At 43.6% G+C, this 14095-nt stretch overlaps 1 non-coding gene across 1 annotated transcript; it reads left to right on the plus strand.

The window, feature by feature from the left end:
* The first annotated feature begins 1310 nt into the window (after positions 1–1310).
* trnar-ccu (transfer RNA arginine (anticodon CCU)) lies at positions 1311–1383 on the plus strand. Its single transcript has one exon. It is a non-coding gene; the product is annotated as a tRNA-Arg (tRNA).
* Positions 1384–14095: the final 12712 nt, after the last annotated feature.

Below are 14095 nucleotides of genomic sequence, written 5' to 3' on the forward strand. Positions count from 1 at the left end.
CCTCTCTATCTCGTTTCTTCATTTTACCCAACACCCCAGACACACTTGCTACTTTGAAATGTGGGCACGCAATTACATTCCATGTACGATTCATGTTATCAGATTCAGTGGCAAAATACATCACACATTCTTCATCCAAGCTGGAAAATTCCATCGTCAAATGCTCTCTGGGCTTCCGCATTACACAAATGCTCGGTAGGCAAATGCACAGTGTGCTGGGGTACTGAGCTGCACAGGCCAGGCAGTTGCCAGGCTCAATACCTGCTGTGAGCTGAGGTTAGCTCCTCTCAGCCAGGGGAGGTAGTGAACAGATACAGTGAGCAGATTGACAATAATCAAGCTTCAGTCTCACAGATTATTTGAGACCCATCTGTGCACTGCAGCATCAAATGCCTTCACCTTCATGATGTGGAAATAACATAATGATATATTTGATGATGATTGACATCATTCCCTTGTGTTTTTGAACCCTTACGAACACTAGCGAATCTCTGAAGGAGTCCCCAGCCCGCTAACAGTTGTCACCAAATATCAAGGTCCATTGTAAGTCAGAGCATATATCCAGCAATAGAAGCCTAATCAACATTGTGGTGCTTGTCAAATTGAAGGGCAGCATGCTGAAGGAAAGATTTGTAAACCTGATTCCCAATGATAGGAAGTGACATTTCCAAGATGGTAAAATGTACCATTTAGCATGGGGCTTCAGGAAATCAAATGTGCTCACAACAACTACCAATCACTGCTGAAGTGTGTGGAATTGGACGATATGTTGATGGAAACAATGGGAGTGGCCACAAGGACAGGTAGAATATAGTGAGAATGTAGAGCACTGACCAAGTGCATGAAGGCTGCTTATGCACTCATCAGGCCTAATGGATAAGGTACTGGTTTTCAGAGCCAGGGATTATGGGATTGAGTCCCATTTGGGGTGAGCTTAGTTTTAAATCATCTTCATTCTGTGAAAACCAGCTCTTTATCCACATTGCTGAAATATGCAGCAATCAAATAGCGAAGTCAGGAGAGCAGTCTTGCAAATCAATGAAACTTACAGCCAGGGCAAGCAAGAAAACATCTGCAAAGCCACTTGCTTTTCACCTACAGTCAACATTTTGCCCAGCACTCAACTGTACAATTTGCTGATGCTCAAAAGCAAGTCAGATCCTGTCACGTCATTGCTGGGATCTTTGGAACTGATACAATGTGAGTGTGTATGAAAAGAAAGGGATGGCCCATAAAAAGGCATCAAATTTGGCAGTGATCAGATACAGACGAAGGGACAGGTTACAAGCACCAAACTGAAATTTTGTACAGCCCCAGTGGCCTAATGGATAAGGCACTGGCCTCCTAAGCCAGGGATTGTGGGTTCAAATCCCATCTGGGGTGAAACAAACTCTAGCTATGCAACAAATGCCAGAACACTTACAGTCAACTGTTACGTGACAGTAAGGTAGTTTCAATTTTAACTGACCAACATCCAGGGAGTTCCTGTCCACTCCCTCCTCACTCTGTCACTTCTTTCCAGTGGCACAAACCAATGGAATCCTTCTACTATGATGTGTGCCATCCTAATTCTGAGGGGACAATGTCACTTGCAGGTTCCAGGCAGATAATGCCCCTCCATTTCCTCTCTTCACTGTACCCAACACACCAGGCACACTTGCTACTTTGAAATTACAATACATAGAAACATAGAAAATAGGAGCAAGAGCAGGCCATTCGGCCCTTCGGGCCTGCTCCGCCATTCAAAATTATCATGGCTGATCGTCTAACACAATACCCTGTTCCTGCTTTATCCCCATATCCCTTGATCCCTTTAGCACTAAGAAATATATCTATCTCCTTCTTGAATACATCTAATGACTTGGCCTCCACTGCCTTCTGTGGTAGAGAATTCCACAGGTTCACCACCCTCTGAGTGAAGAAATTTCTCCTCATCTTGGTTCTAAATGGCATCACCTGTATCCTGAAACTGTGCCCTGGTTCTGGACTCCCCAGCCATCGGGAACATCCTCCCTGCATCTAGTCTGTCTAGTCCTGTTAGAATTTTATACGTTTCAATGAGATCACCTCTCATTCTTCTGAACTCGAGTGAATATAGGCCCACTCGACCCAATCTCTCCTCATACGTCAGTCCTGCCATCTCAGGAATCAGTCTGGTAAACCTTTGTTGCACTCCCTCCATGGCAAGGACATCCTTCCTCAGATAAGGAGACCAAAACTGCACACAATACTCCAGATGTGGTCGCAGCAAGGCCCGGTATAACTGCAGCAAGACATCCCTGCTCTGTACTCAAATCCTCTTGCAATGAAGGCCAACATACCATTCGCCTTCCTAACTGCTTGCTGCACCTGAATGCTCGCTTTCAGCGACTGGTGTACAAGGACGCCCAGGTCTCGTTCCACCTCCCCTTTTCCCAATCTATCACCATCCACTTTGGTTGTAACATGTAAGATTCATGTTATCAGATTCAGTCGCCAAATACATCACACATTCTTCTGCCAAGCTGGAAAATTCCATCTTCAATGCTCTCTGGGCTACCACATTATAAAAATACTCGGCAGACAAATGCACAGTGTGCTGGGGTACTGAGCTGCACAGGCCAGGCAGTTGCAAGGCTCAATACCTGCTTTGAGCTGAGGTTAGCTCCTCTCAGCCAGGGGAGTTAGTGAACAGAAACAGTGATCAAGCTTCAATCACACAGATTTCTTGAGACCCATCTGTGCACCGCAGGATCGAACGCCTTCACCTTCATGATGTGGAAGTAACATAATAATGTATTTGAGGATGATTGACATCATTCCCTTGTTGCACCCTTACGAACGCTCGCGAATCACTGAAGGAGCCCCCAGCCTGCTAACAGTTGTCACCAAATATCAAGGTCCATTGTAAGTCAGTGCATATATCCAGCAATAGAAGCCTAATCAACATTGCGGTGCTTGTCAAATTGAAGGGCAGCATGCTGAAGGAAAGATTTGTAAACCTGATTCCCAATGATAGGCAGTGACATTTCCAAGATAGTAAAATGTATCATTTAGCATGGGGCTTCAGGAAATCAAATGTGCTCACAACAACTACCAATCACTGCTAAAGCATGTGGAATTGGTAGATATATTGATGGAAACAAAGTGAGTGGCCACAAGGACAGGTAGAATATAGTGAGAATGTCGAGCACTGACTAAGTGCATCAAGGCTGCTTATGCATTCATCTGGTCTACTGGATAATGTGCTGGTTTTTAGAGCCAGGGATTGTGGGTTCGAGTCACATCTGGGGTAAGCTTGGTTTTAAATCATCTTCAATTTGTGAAAACCAGCTCTTTGTCCACATTGCTGAAATATGCAGCAATCAAATAGCTAAGTAAGGAGAGCAGTCTTGCAAATCAATGAAACTTGCAGCCAGGGCAAGCAAAGAAACATCTGTGAAGCCACTTGCTTTTCTCCTACAGTCAACATTTTGCCCAGCACTCAACTGTAACCAATTGTTGACACTCAAAAGCAAGTCAGATCCTGTCACATCATTGTTGGGATCTTTGGAACTGATACAATGTGATTGTGTATGAAAAGAAAGGGATGGCCGACAAAAAGGCACCAAATTTGGCAGTGATTAGATACAGATGAAGGGACAGGTTACAAGCATCAAGCTGAACTTTGATGTGGCCTAATGGATAAGGCACTGGCCTCCTAAGCCATGGATTGTGGATTCAAACCCCATGTGGGGTGAAATAAACTCTACCTGTGCACCAAATGCCAAAACACTTAGGGTCAACTATTGTGTGACAGTCAGGGAGCTTCAATTTTCACCTACTAACATCCAGGTAGTTCCTATCCATGCCCTTCTCACTCTGTCACTTCTTTCCAGTGGCAGAAACCAATGCAATGCTTCTCCCATGATGTGTGCCATCCCAATTCTGAGGGGACAATGTCACTTGCAGGTTTCAGGCAGAAAATGCCCCTCTATTTCCTACCTTCACTGTACCCAACACGCCAGGCACACTTGCTACTTTGAAATTACATTACATGTACGATTCATGTTATCAGATTCAGTCACCAAATACATCACACGTTCTTCTTCCTACTGGAAAATTCCATCTTCAAAATGCTCTCTGGGCTACCACATTATAAAAATACTCAGCAGACAAACGCACAGTGTGCTGGGGTACTGAGCTGCACAGGCCAGGCAGTTGCCAGGCTCAATACCTGCTTTGAGCTGAGGTTAGCTCCTCTCCAGCCAGGGAAGGTAGTGAACAGATAGAGTGAGCAGATTGACAATAATCAAGCTTCAGTCACACAGATTCCTTGAGCCCCACCTGTGCACTGCGCCATCGAATGCCTTCACCATCATGATATGGAAGTAACATAATGATGTTTTTGATGATGACTGACATCATTGCCGTGCGTTTTTGAACCCTTACGAACACTCGTAAATCTCTGAAGGAATCCCCAGCCCGCTAACAGTTGTCACCAAATATTGAAGTCCATAATATGTCAGAGCATATATCCAGCAACAGAAGCCTAATCAACAATTGTCAAATTAAGTAAATAAATAAACAAGGTTAGATAGAGATGGCAGTTTAGGTGGTTGGTCGTAACTGCAACATGTGGGAGTTTGTGGAGAGCAGCGTGATCCCCGGCAACCACATCTGCAGTGTCTGCAACTCGAGGAACTTCAGCTGAGTTGTTGAGCTGGAGTCCGAGGTGCAGACATTGCAATACATTAGGGAGGGGGAGAGTTACCTGGACACTTTGACCCAGGAGGCAGTCACACCCCTTAGCTTATGTAGTGGTTTAGGTTTGGTTAGTGGTCAGGGTCAGGAGGATGTGGCAGTGAGTCAGGCAGGTAAGGGGACCCCAGATGCAGTGGTGGAGGAGCCTCAGCCTTTGCCCTTGTTCAACAGGTATGAGGTACTTGTTACCTGTGTGGATGAGAACAAAAACTGGATGGGCAAACTGACCATGGCACCGTGGTACAGGAGGCCATTCAAGTGGGGGGAGTGAAAAGGAATGTGGTAGTGTTAGGGGATAGTATAGACAGGGGGATAGATACTGTTCTCTGCAGCTGTGACTGGGAGTCCCGAAGGCTGAGTTGCCTGCCCGGTGTCAGGGTTAAGGACAGCTCCTCGCGGCTGAAGAAGAACTTGTAGCAGGAGGGTGTGGATACAGTTGTTGCGGTCCACATTGGAACCAATGACATAGGTAGAATTAGGATTGAGGTTCTGCTGAGAGAGTATGAGGAAGTAGAGTCCTAATTAAAAAGCAGAATCTCAAAGGTAATAATCTCTGGATTGCTACCTGAGCCATGCACAAATAGGCATAGGGACAAACAGATTAGATGATTAAATGCGTGGCTGAAAGAATGGTGTGGGAAGCAGGGGTTTCAATTCATGGGGCACTGGCACCAGGACTGGGGAAAGAGGGGGCTGTTCCATTGGGACAGGCTCCACTTACACTGGTCTGGGACCAGTGGCATGGCAAATCGAATAAATAGGGTGATAAGTTGGGTTCAGGTAAGGGTAAATTTATAAGTCTAAAGAGAAAAGCCAAGGCTGTAGAGCAGAGTAGCGATTTGGGTAAAAACAAGCAGAGTGTGTCAGGAAGGGACAGAGAGTTTAACAAAGGTAATAGGGCATTAGTGACTAAGATCACATCAGGGAAAAAAAGTACAAAGTTAAAATTAAAGGCGCTATAAGTGAATGCACAAAGCATTCGTAACAAGATAGATAAATTAATGGCACAAATAGAAATAAATGCGTTTGATCTAGTAGCCATTACTGAGATGTGGTTGCAGGGTGACCAAAGTTGGGAACTAAATATTCCAGGATACTTGACTGTTAGAAAAGAAAGGCAAAATGGAAAAGGTGGCTGGGGTGGGTGGTGCAGCCCTGACAATAAAGGATGAGATAAAGGCAGTAATGAGAAAGGATCAGATCAGAAAATCAGGATGTAGCATCGGTATGGGTGGGGCTAAGAAATAACAAGGGGCAGAAAACACTGGTGGAAGTAGTTTATAGGCCTCCTAACAATAATTATAGTGTTAGACAGAGTATAAATCAGGAAATTAGAGGAGCATGTAACAAGGGTAATGCAATAATTGTGGGGGACTTTAATCCTCATATAGATTGGACAAACCAAAATTGGCAAAAATAGTTTGAAGGACGAGTTCATGGAATGCATTCAAGACAGTCTTCTAAAACAATGTCGAGGAACCAACTGGGGAACAAGCTATTTTAGATCTAGTGTTGTGTAATGAGACAGGGTTAATTAGTAATCTTATAGTTAAGGATCATCTGGGGCAGAGTGATCATAGTATGAAAGAATTTCATATTGAGTTTGAGAGTGATGTAGTTAAGTCCTTTACTAGGTTCTTAAATTTAAACAAAGCCAATTACGTAGGTATGAGAGGCGAGTTGGCTAAGGTAGATTGGGAAATTAGATTAAAAGAAATGACGGTAGATGAGCAATGGTGAACATTTAAAGAAATAATTCATAATTCTCAACGAATATACATTCCCTTGAGGAATAAAAACTCCATGGGAAAAAGAGATCCAACCGTGGCTAACTAGAGAAGTCAAGGATAGTATTAGATTAAAAGAAAAGGCTTACAATGTTGCCAAAAATAGCAAGCCTGAGGATTTGGAGGGTTTTAGAAATCAGCAAAGAATAACCAAAAAATTGATAAAGAGGGAGAAAATTGAATATGAGAGTAAGCTAGCAAGAAATATAAAAACAGATTGTAGGAGCTATACAAGCATTTAAAAAGGAAGAGAGTGGCGAAAGTAAATGTGGGTCCCTCAGACAGACACAGGAAAAATTATAATGGGGAATAAGGAAATGCCAGACATTAAACAAATATTTTGTATCTGTCTTCACAGTAGAAGACACAAAAAACATACCGGAAATAGTGGGGAACCAAGGGTTTAATGAGAGTGAGGAATTTAAAGTAATTAAGATTAGTAAAAAAAAAGTACTCGAGAAATTAATGGGACTAAAAGCTGTCAAATCCTCTGGACCTGATGGCCTGTATCCTAGGGTTTTAACAGAGGTGGCTGCAGACATAGTGGATGCATTGGTGTTGTTCTTCCAGAATTTCCAAGATTCTGGAACAGTCTCCGTGGATTGGAAGGTAGCGCTTGTAACTCCGCTATTCAAGAAAGGAGGGAGAGAGAAAACAGGGAACTACAGGCCAGTTAGCCTCACATCAGCAATGGGGAAAATGCTAGAATCTATTATTAAGGATGCAGTAAACAGGGCACTTAGAAAATCATAATATGATTAGGGCAGAGTCAACATAGTTTTATGAAAGGGAAATCGTGTTTAACAAATCTTAAGAGTTTTTTGAGGGCATAACTAGCAGGGTGGATAAGGGGGAACCAGTGGATGTAGTATATTTGGAATTTTGAAAGGCATTCGATAAGGTGCCACACAGGAGGTTGTTACAAGTTCAGGGCTCATGGGATTGGGAGTAATGTATTAGCATGGATTGAGGATTGGTTAACGGACAGAAAACAGAAAGTAGGAATAAATGGGTCATTTTCAGGTTGGCAGGTTGAAACTAGTGGGGTGTCGTAAGGTTCAGTGCTTGGGCCTCGACTATTTACAATATATGTCAATGACTTAGATGAAGGGACTGAGTGTAAAGTATCTAAGTTTGCTGTCGATACAAAGCTAGGTGGAAAAGTAAGCTGTGAGGAGGATGCAGAGGTTGCAAAGGGATAGACAGGTCAAGTGAGTGGGCAAGGTGGCAGATGGAGTACAATGTGGGGAAATGTGAAATTATTCAAGTTGGTAGGAAGAATAGAAAAGCAGAATATTTTTAAAAAGGTGAGACACTAACAAATGTTGGTAGTCAGAGGGATTTGGGTGTGCTTGTACATGAATCACAAAGTTAAAAAGCAGTTACAGCAAGCAATTAGGAAGGTATGTTAGCCTTTATTGCAAGGGGGTTGGAGTATAAGAGTAAAGGAGGTCTTGCTGCAATTATATAGGGCTCTAATGAGTCCACATCTGGAGTACTGTATACAGTTTTGGTCTCCTTACCGAAGGACGGATATACTTGCCTTAGAGGGGGTGCAACGAAGATTCACTAGATTGATTCCTGGGATGAGAGGGTTGTCCTATGAGGAGAGATTGAGTAGAATGGGCCTATATTCTCTAGTGTTTAGAAGAATGAGAGGTGATCTCATTGAAAAGTATAAAATTCTTAAGAGGGCTTGACAGGGTAGATGCTGAGAGGCTGTTTCCCTTCGCTGGAGTCTATATCTAGGGGTCATAGTCTCAAGATAAGGGGTCTGCCATTTAGGACCAAGATGAGGAAAAAATTCTTCACTCAGAGGGTTGTGGATCTTTGGAATTCTCTACCCCAGAGGGCTGTGGATGCTCAGTCATTGAGTATATTCAAGATAGAGATCGATAGATTTTTGGACACTAAGGGAATCAAGGGATATGGGCATAGGGCGGGAAAGTGAAGTTGAGATAGAAGATCAGCCTTAATCTTATTGAATGGTGGAGCAGGCTCAAAGGGCCATATGGCCTACTCCTGCTCCTATTTCTTATGTTTATCAAATGCCTTTTGAAATTCCATATGCACATCAACCCTCTCTGTTACTTCATCAAAGAACTCATTCAAGTTTGAACTAAGGCTCGTTAAAGCTGAGTCCAAAGGGTTGTGAAAATTTGGAACACACTGTGTAAGAAGGCCATAGAGGCAGCATCAACTATTTATAAGGGTGATAGTTTTTTGTCAAAAATAAAGGAAGAATTTGCATTCATACAGCGCCATTCACAATCTCAGGATATGCCAAACCACTTCACAGCCAACAAATTATTTTTGAAGTACAGTAACTGTTGTAATGTAGAAAATATGGCAATAAATTGATACACAGCAAAGTCCCTTTTTTAAAATTCATTCTCAGGATGTGGGTGTCACTGGCCAGGCCGGTCTTTATTGCCCATCCCTCGTTGCCCTTGAAAAGCTGGAAGCTGGTGGTGGGTCTTTGCAGAAACACGAATGAGATAAATAACTAGATAATCTTTCTCAGTGATGTTGGTATTGGTTAACGGCGAGGGTTGGAAATGTACCATCAGGATCCGGCCGGCAAATGTAGCTCATATTTCAATGAGATGACATGAAAGTGATGACTTGTGTGTCATTTCCCTCAGTTTACAATGCTGGAAGGAGCACTGTTACAAACAGGCGTCCAGGATTGTTTGACTGTGTCTGAAAGTGAGAGGAAATTGAAGGGTCCGCCAACAACAATTTAATTTGCTCTTTTGAAGAGTGAAAGATAAGGGTAGTGATTACCCAAACAATTGTCTACATTGCCCTTCACTATGTGGAATCAGGGGAATAAACAGATTGTCCTTCGGGGGAGGGGCATTTCTAGCCTGGCACAATGGGTGTCCTCTTCGAGGCGCCACTGTAAGCAGGAACTTAGGCAGTTGGCAGGTAGCATCAGAGGAGGAACCAACCCGAGTGTAGTATGTCCACAGTTATCTGGACTTTATAGAAGAGCATGCCTTCGCAGGCTCAGATTCACCAGGGAGACCAGGACTGAGTTGTGTCACTTGGTGCAGGAGGAGCTGCAGCTGAACTCCAGGGCAGACACAGCATTGCCAGTGGCACTGTAAGTGACAGCAGTGCTGATCTTTTTTACGATGTGGAGATGCCGGTGATGGACTGGGGTTGACAATTGTAAACAATTTTACAACACCAAGTTATAGTCCAGCAATTTTATTTTAAATTCACAAGCTTTCGGAGGCTTCCTCCTTCGTCATTTTCACATCGTTCACCTGACGAAGGAGGAAGCCTCCGAAAGCTTGTGAATTTAAAATAAAATTGCTGGACTATAACTTGGTGTTGTAAAATTGTTTACAATTGATCTTTTTTACCTCAGACTTTTATCAAACCAGTGGTGTTATCAGTCGGATCAATCAACCTGCAGTGCAACGCTGCAAAAGCATCATTTACTTCATCAAACTGCCACATATCTTTCCCCATGGGGAAGGGAGCTGTGAGAGAGCACTAGTTTTTTTAAGATGAAAGGTTTGCCCCTATGTCCAGGAGCATATAGCTGTATCTATGCAATTAACAGCAGTGCCCCAGACATGAACCACAAAGGATTCCACTTGATCCAACACTTAGCACAGAATCATGCAGGTGAATGAATGCCTGCTTCCCTGGCAACAGTCAGGATGTTTTTATTTTGTGCTAGTTCACCATGCCCCTGAAAAAGAGCAGGAAGTTCTCCCAGTGTCCTGGCCAACATTTATCCCTTAACCAACATTACTAAAAGATTATCTGTTTGTGTATCTCATTGCTGCTTGTGGGACCTGGATGATTCTTTGTGATGGGTAGCTTTTGTTTTGGATTAACTGTTTCATGTCCATTACTTCCTTTTGGTTTGATGCTGATATTTAATCTCCTCACTGTCATACACATCAGAGTGCCCAGCAGAGTTTGGAGTTCCCTCAAGGACCACAGCAATAGTCCAAGCAGTGATCCCAGACTTCATAACCAAAGAAAATCCAATGTTTTACTCTTCACTCTCTCCAGCAGTTTCATTGCATTACCGGCACTGATTACTGTAACTGACTCTGACTTACAGTCACCTTCCTCCCGAGGCGATTGCCGTGACTCATTCATGGCCTCACTGCTTCAAGCAGGATTCTGCTGATGGTTTCAGATTCTGTACAAACGTGTACATTCATGCACTGACCCACAAAATATTCAGAGAAAGCTGAAGAACATGGATAACGATCCTTTTCCTGTAATTATTAAATTATTCAAGTAATGAAAAAATCTGAATTCAAGCCAGAGTTAATGTTACAATGGATTTTGTCACATGTCCAAAGGATGAAACAGTCCTGATCTCTCATTTGACATCATCCACCTAAAATATTAAGCTCAGGCTTCAAGATGAGGACCAGTAACCAGACATGCAGACTGCCAGGCGGGTCCACTGGATTGTGATCAGGAGAGGGAACCTTGGAGAGGATGTTTCCTCTCCCTTTTTCTAAGCTCACCATATTGGTTCTGTGTAATCTCTAGATTTACTACTGATAGTACAATGGACATCCTCCAGCAATGTAGTGGACTCTTTCCCCTCCCCACAAGTGCAGTGGATTCCCCTCCCAGGAATGCAGCATCCCCCCAACCCTAGACTGCAGCAGACATATCCCCCCAACCCCCCGGAGTGGAGCAGATATATCCCCCTCTTCCCCCCCCCCCCCCCCACACGCAGAGTGCAGCACATATCCACTCTCTCCCCACCCCCAACACCTCCGGAGTGCAGCAGAAATATCCCCCCCTCCCAGGAGTACAGCAGACATACCCCCCCCCCACCACCCCCGGGAGTGCAGCAAACATAATCTCCTCCCCCCCCCCCCGAGGAGTGCAGCAGACATATCCCCCCAACCCCCCGGAGTGGAGCAGATATATCCCCCTCTTCCCCCCCCCCCCCCCACGCAGAGTGCAGCACATATCCACTCTCTCCCCACCCCCAACACCTCCGGAGTGCAGCAGAAATATCCCCCCCTCCCAGGAGTACAGCAGACATATCCCCCCCAACCCTTCACCCCCCCCCCCACCCCCGGGAGTGCAGCAAACATAATCTCCTCCCCCCCCCCCCCCCCCCCGAGGAGTGCAGCAGACATATCCCCCCGGGAATGCAGCAGACATATCCTCTCCTCCCGCCCCCGGATTGCAGCAGACATATCCCCCCACCCTCCCGGAGTGCAGCAGACATATCCCCCCTGCCCTCCTCCCCCCACATTCCCGGAGTGCAGCCGGCTCCCCTCAGATCCAGGACTCAGTAACTTAAGCAAAGGAGGGGAGGAAAGAAAAAAGAAATTCTGGATTTCCCCCACAAAATGGAACTAGCTTCTCGGTATCTACCCTATCATTTCAAACACCTCGATTAGATCACCCCTCAACCTTCTAAACTCAAGGGAATTCAAGCCAAGTTTACGCAACCTGTCCTAATAATTTAACCCTGTAAACCCCGGTATCATTCTGGTAAATCTGCGCCAAACCCCCTCCAAGGCCAATATATCTTTCCTAAAGTTCGATGCCCAAAATTGAACGCAGTTCTCCAGATGGGGTCTGACTAAGACTCTGCACAACTGAAGCATAAGTTCCTCACTTTTGAATTCCAGCCCCCTTGAGATAAAGGTCAACATTCCATTGGCCTTTTTGATTACTTTTTGTATCTGTGGACAAGCTTTTAGTGATTAGTGTACCTGGACACCTAAATCCTTTTGCTCCTCCACAGTTCCTAGTCTCTCGCTATGAAGAAAATATTCCAGTATGTCTTTCTTGGATCCAAAGTGGAGAGTGTGGTCTACATCCCCCGACTGTTCACACCACTGTAAAGCAAATGGAGGCATCAAAGCAGCATCTGTATTGGAAAGGTGCCAGCGACATCACAGGCAGTCTCTCTCGGGTGGCTGTTACCTACATGGTACAGACAGCCAGATGATTTGCTGGCATAATGACGTGGCGAGTCAGTATTCATTTCTGTACCATAGTAATATTTTGGGCAGGAGGAGATCATTGGTCCATCCAGCCTACCCTTCCAAACTCCCACCATTTTCCTTACTGTGATCCTGGAACTTCCTTAATAGGGATTTATCCAGTGGTTTTAAAGAAAAGCCAACCATGGTTTTCTGCTCTGCCAGTCCTGCTGGTAATCTGCTCTCCCATTCCATCTCCCTGTTACAAAAGAACAAGTGACTTCATTTTCCTGTATTTGACAGCCTTGAACCTTCTCTGCTCGCTTGGTGCTAAGAGGTGGCAACCACTCCCAATAAAAAAAATGTTGAATTCTCACTAAGAAGTTATTAACTCTCAGTTAAAAGGGATGCACTCTAAGTGAAAGAGATGAAACTTGAATTAAAAGTGACAAAGGAAAAGGGATGAAGTTTCAATGAAAAGTATTGCACTCCAAGTAAGAAGTGGTGAACTCAATACAAAAGGGCACAATCCATGCAAAAAATGTTGATCTCTCATCAATAAGTTATTAACTCTTTTTTTTAGAAAAGTGATGGACTCTAAGTAGAAAGAAATGAAATCTTTATAAAGTTTTGAACTCTGAATGAAAAGTAAAAAGTGATTGATGCTCAGTAAAGGTCATCAGCTCCCAGGAGAAAAAAGTGATTCAACTCAGGAAAAACTGCCTGACATTTGGTATCTTCTACGAGCGAGGTGCCAGCAGCTCACACACATAACGTTAATGAGGCCCAAGGCCCAATTTCGGGATGGCCCCAGGCTTTCTGGTTGTGGTGTGTGCTGCTGTGCGCAGTGCCGAAAATGGACCCACAAGAAATTCTACGCCCCCAACTCTCAGTAAAAAGTGATGCATTCAAAATGTAATGAACCATCAGTGAAAAAGACGCACTCCAAGTTAAAAGGGATTCACTTTCTGAAAAAATAAAGGATGGGTTCTGAGAAACAAGTGATGAGCTCAACACGAAAGTGATCACTTCAAGCAAAAAATGTTGAACTTTCAATAATAAGTTATTAGTTCTCATTTAAGAGACGCACTCTAAGTAAAAAAAGAGATGAAATCTCACCTAAAAGTTACAAAGGAAAAGGGGATGAACTCTCAGTAAAAAGGACAAGGACTGCACTTCAAGTAAAAGGTGATGAAGTCTCAGAAAAAAAACAGATGAGAGCTAATTAAAAAGTGATCAACTCAATAAAAATGGACGTATTCCAAGTGAATTCTCCGCAAAAAGTTACACTCTTGGTATGGTAAAAAGGATGCACTCAAAATTGTGATTAACCATCAGTAAAAAATGTGCACTTCAAGTTACAAACTCTCAGTAAAAAGTAGTGAGCTCTAAGAAGTGATGAAGTCAATACAAAAGGATGAACTTCAAACACAAAATGTTGATCTCTCATAACACTCTTTTAAAACAGATACACACTAAGCAGAGAGGAAATCGTAATAAAAGTGATGCGCTCCTTGATATTTCATTTAAACATAATGTAGTCCAAGTTCATTAAAAAGTAAACCACTCTCCATTAAAAGTGATGCACTCAGAAAAATTCTCAGTAAAATGTGATCAGTTCAATTAAAAGTGATTCAGTCCAAGTAAAAA

Source organism: Heptranchias perlo, chromosome 11 (genome assembly GCF_035084215.1).
Source record: "Heptranchias perlo isolate sHepPer1 chromosome 11, sHepPer1.hap1, whole genome shotgun sequence".
Lineage (NCBI taxonomy): Eukaryota > Metazoa > Chordata > Chondrichthyes > Hexanchiformes > Hexanchidae > Heptranchias > Heptranchias perlo.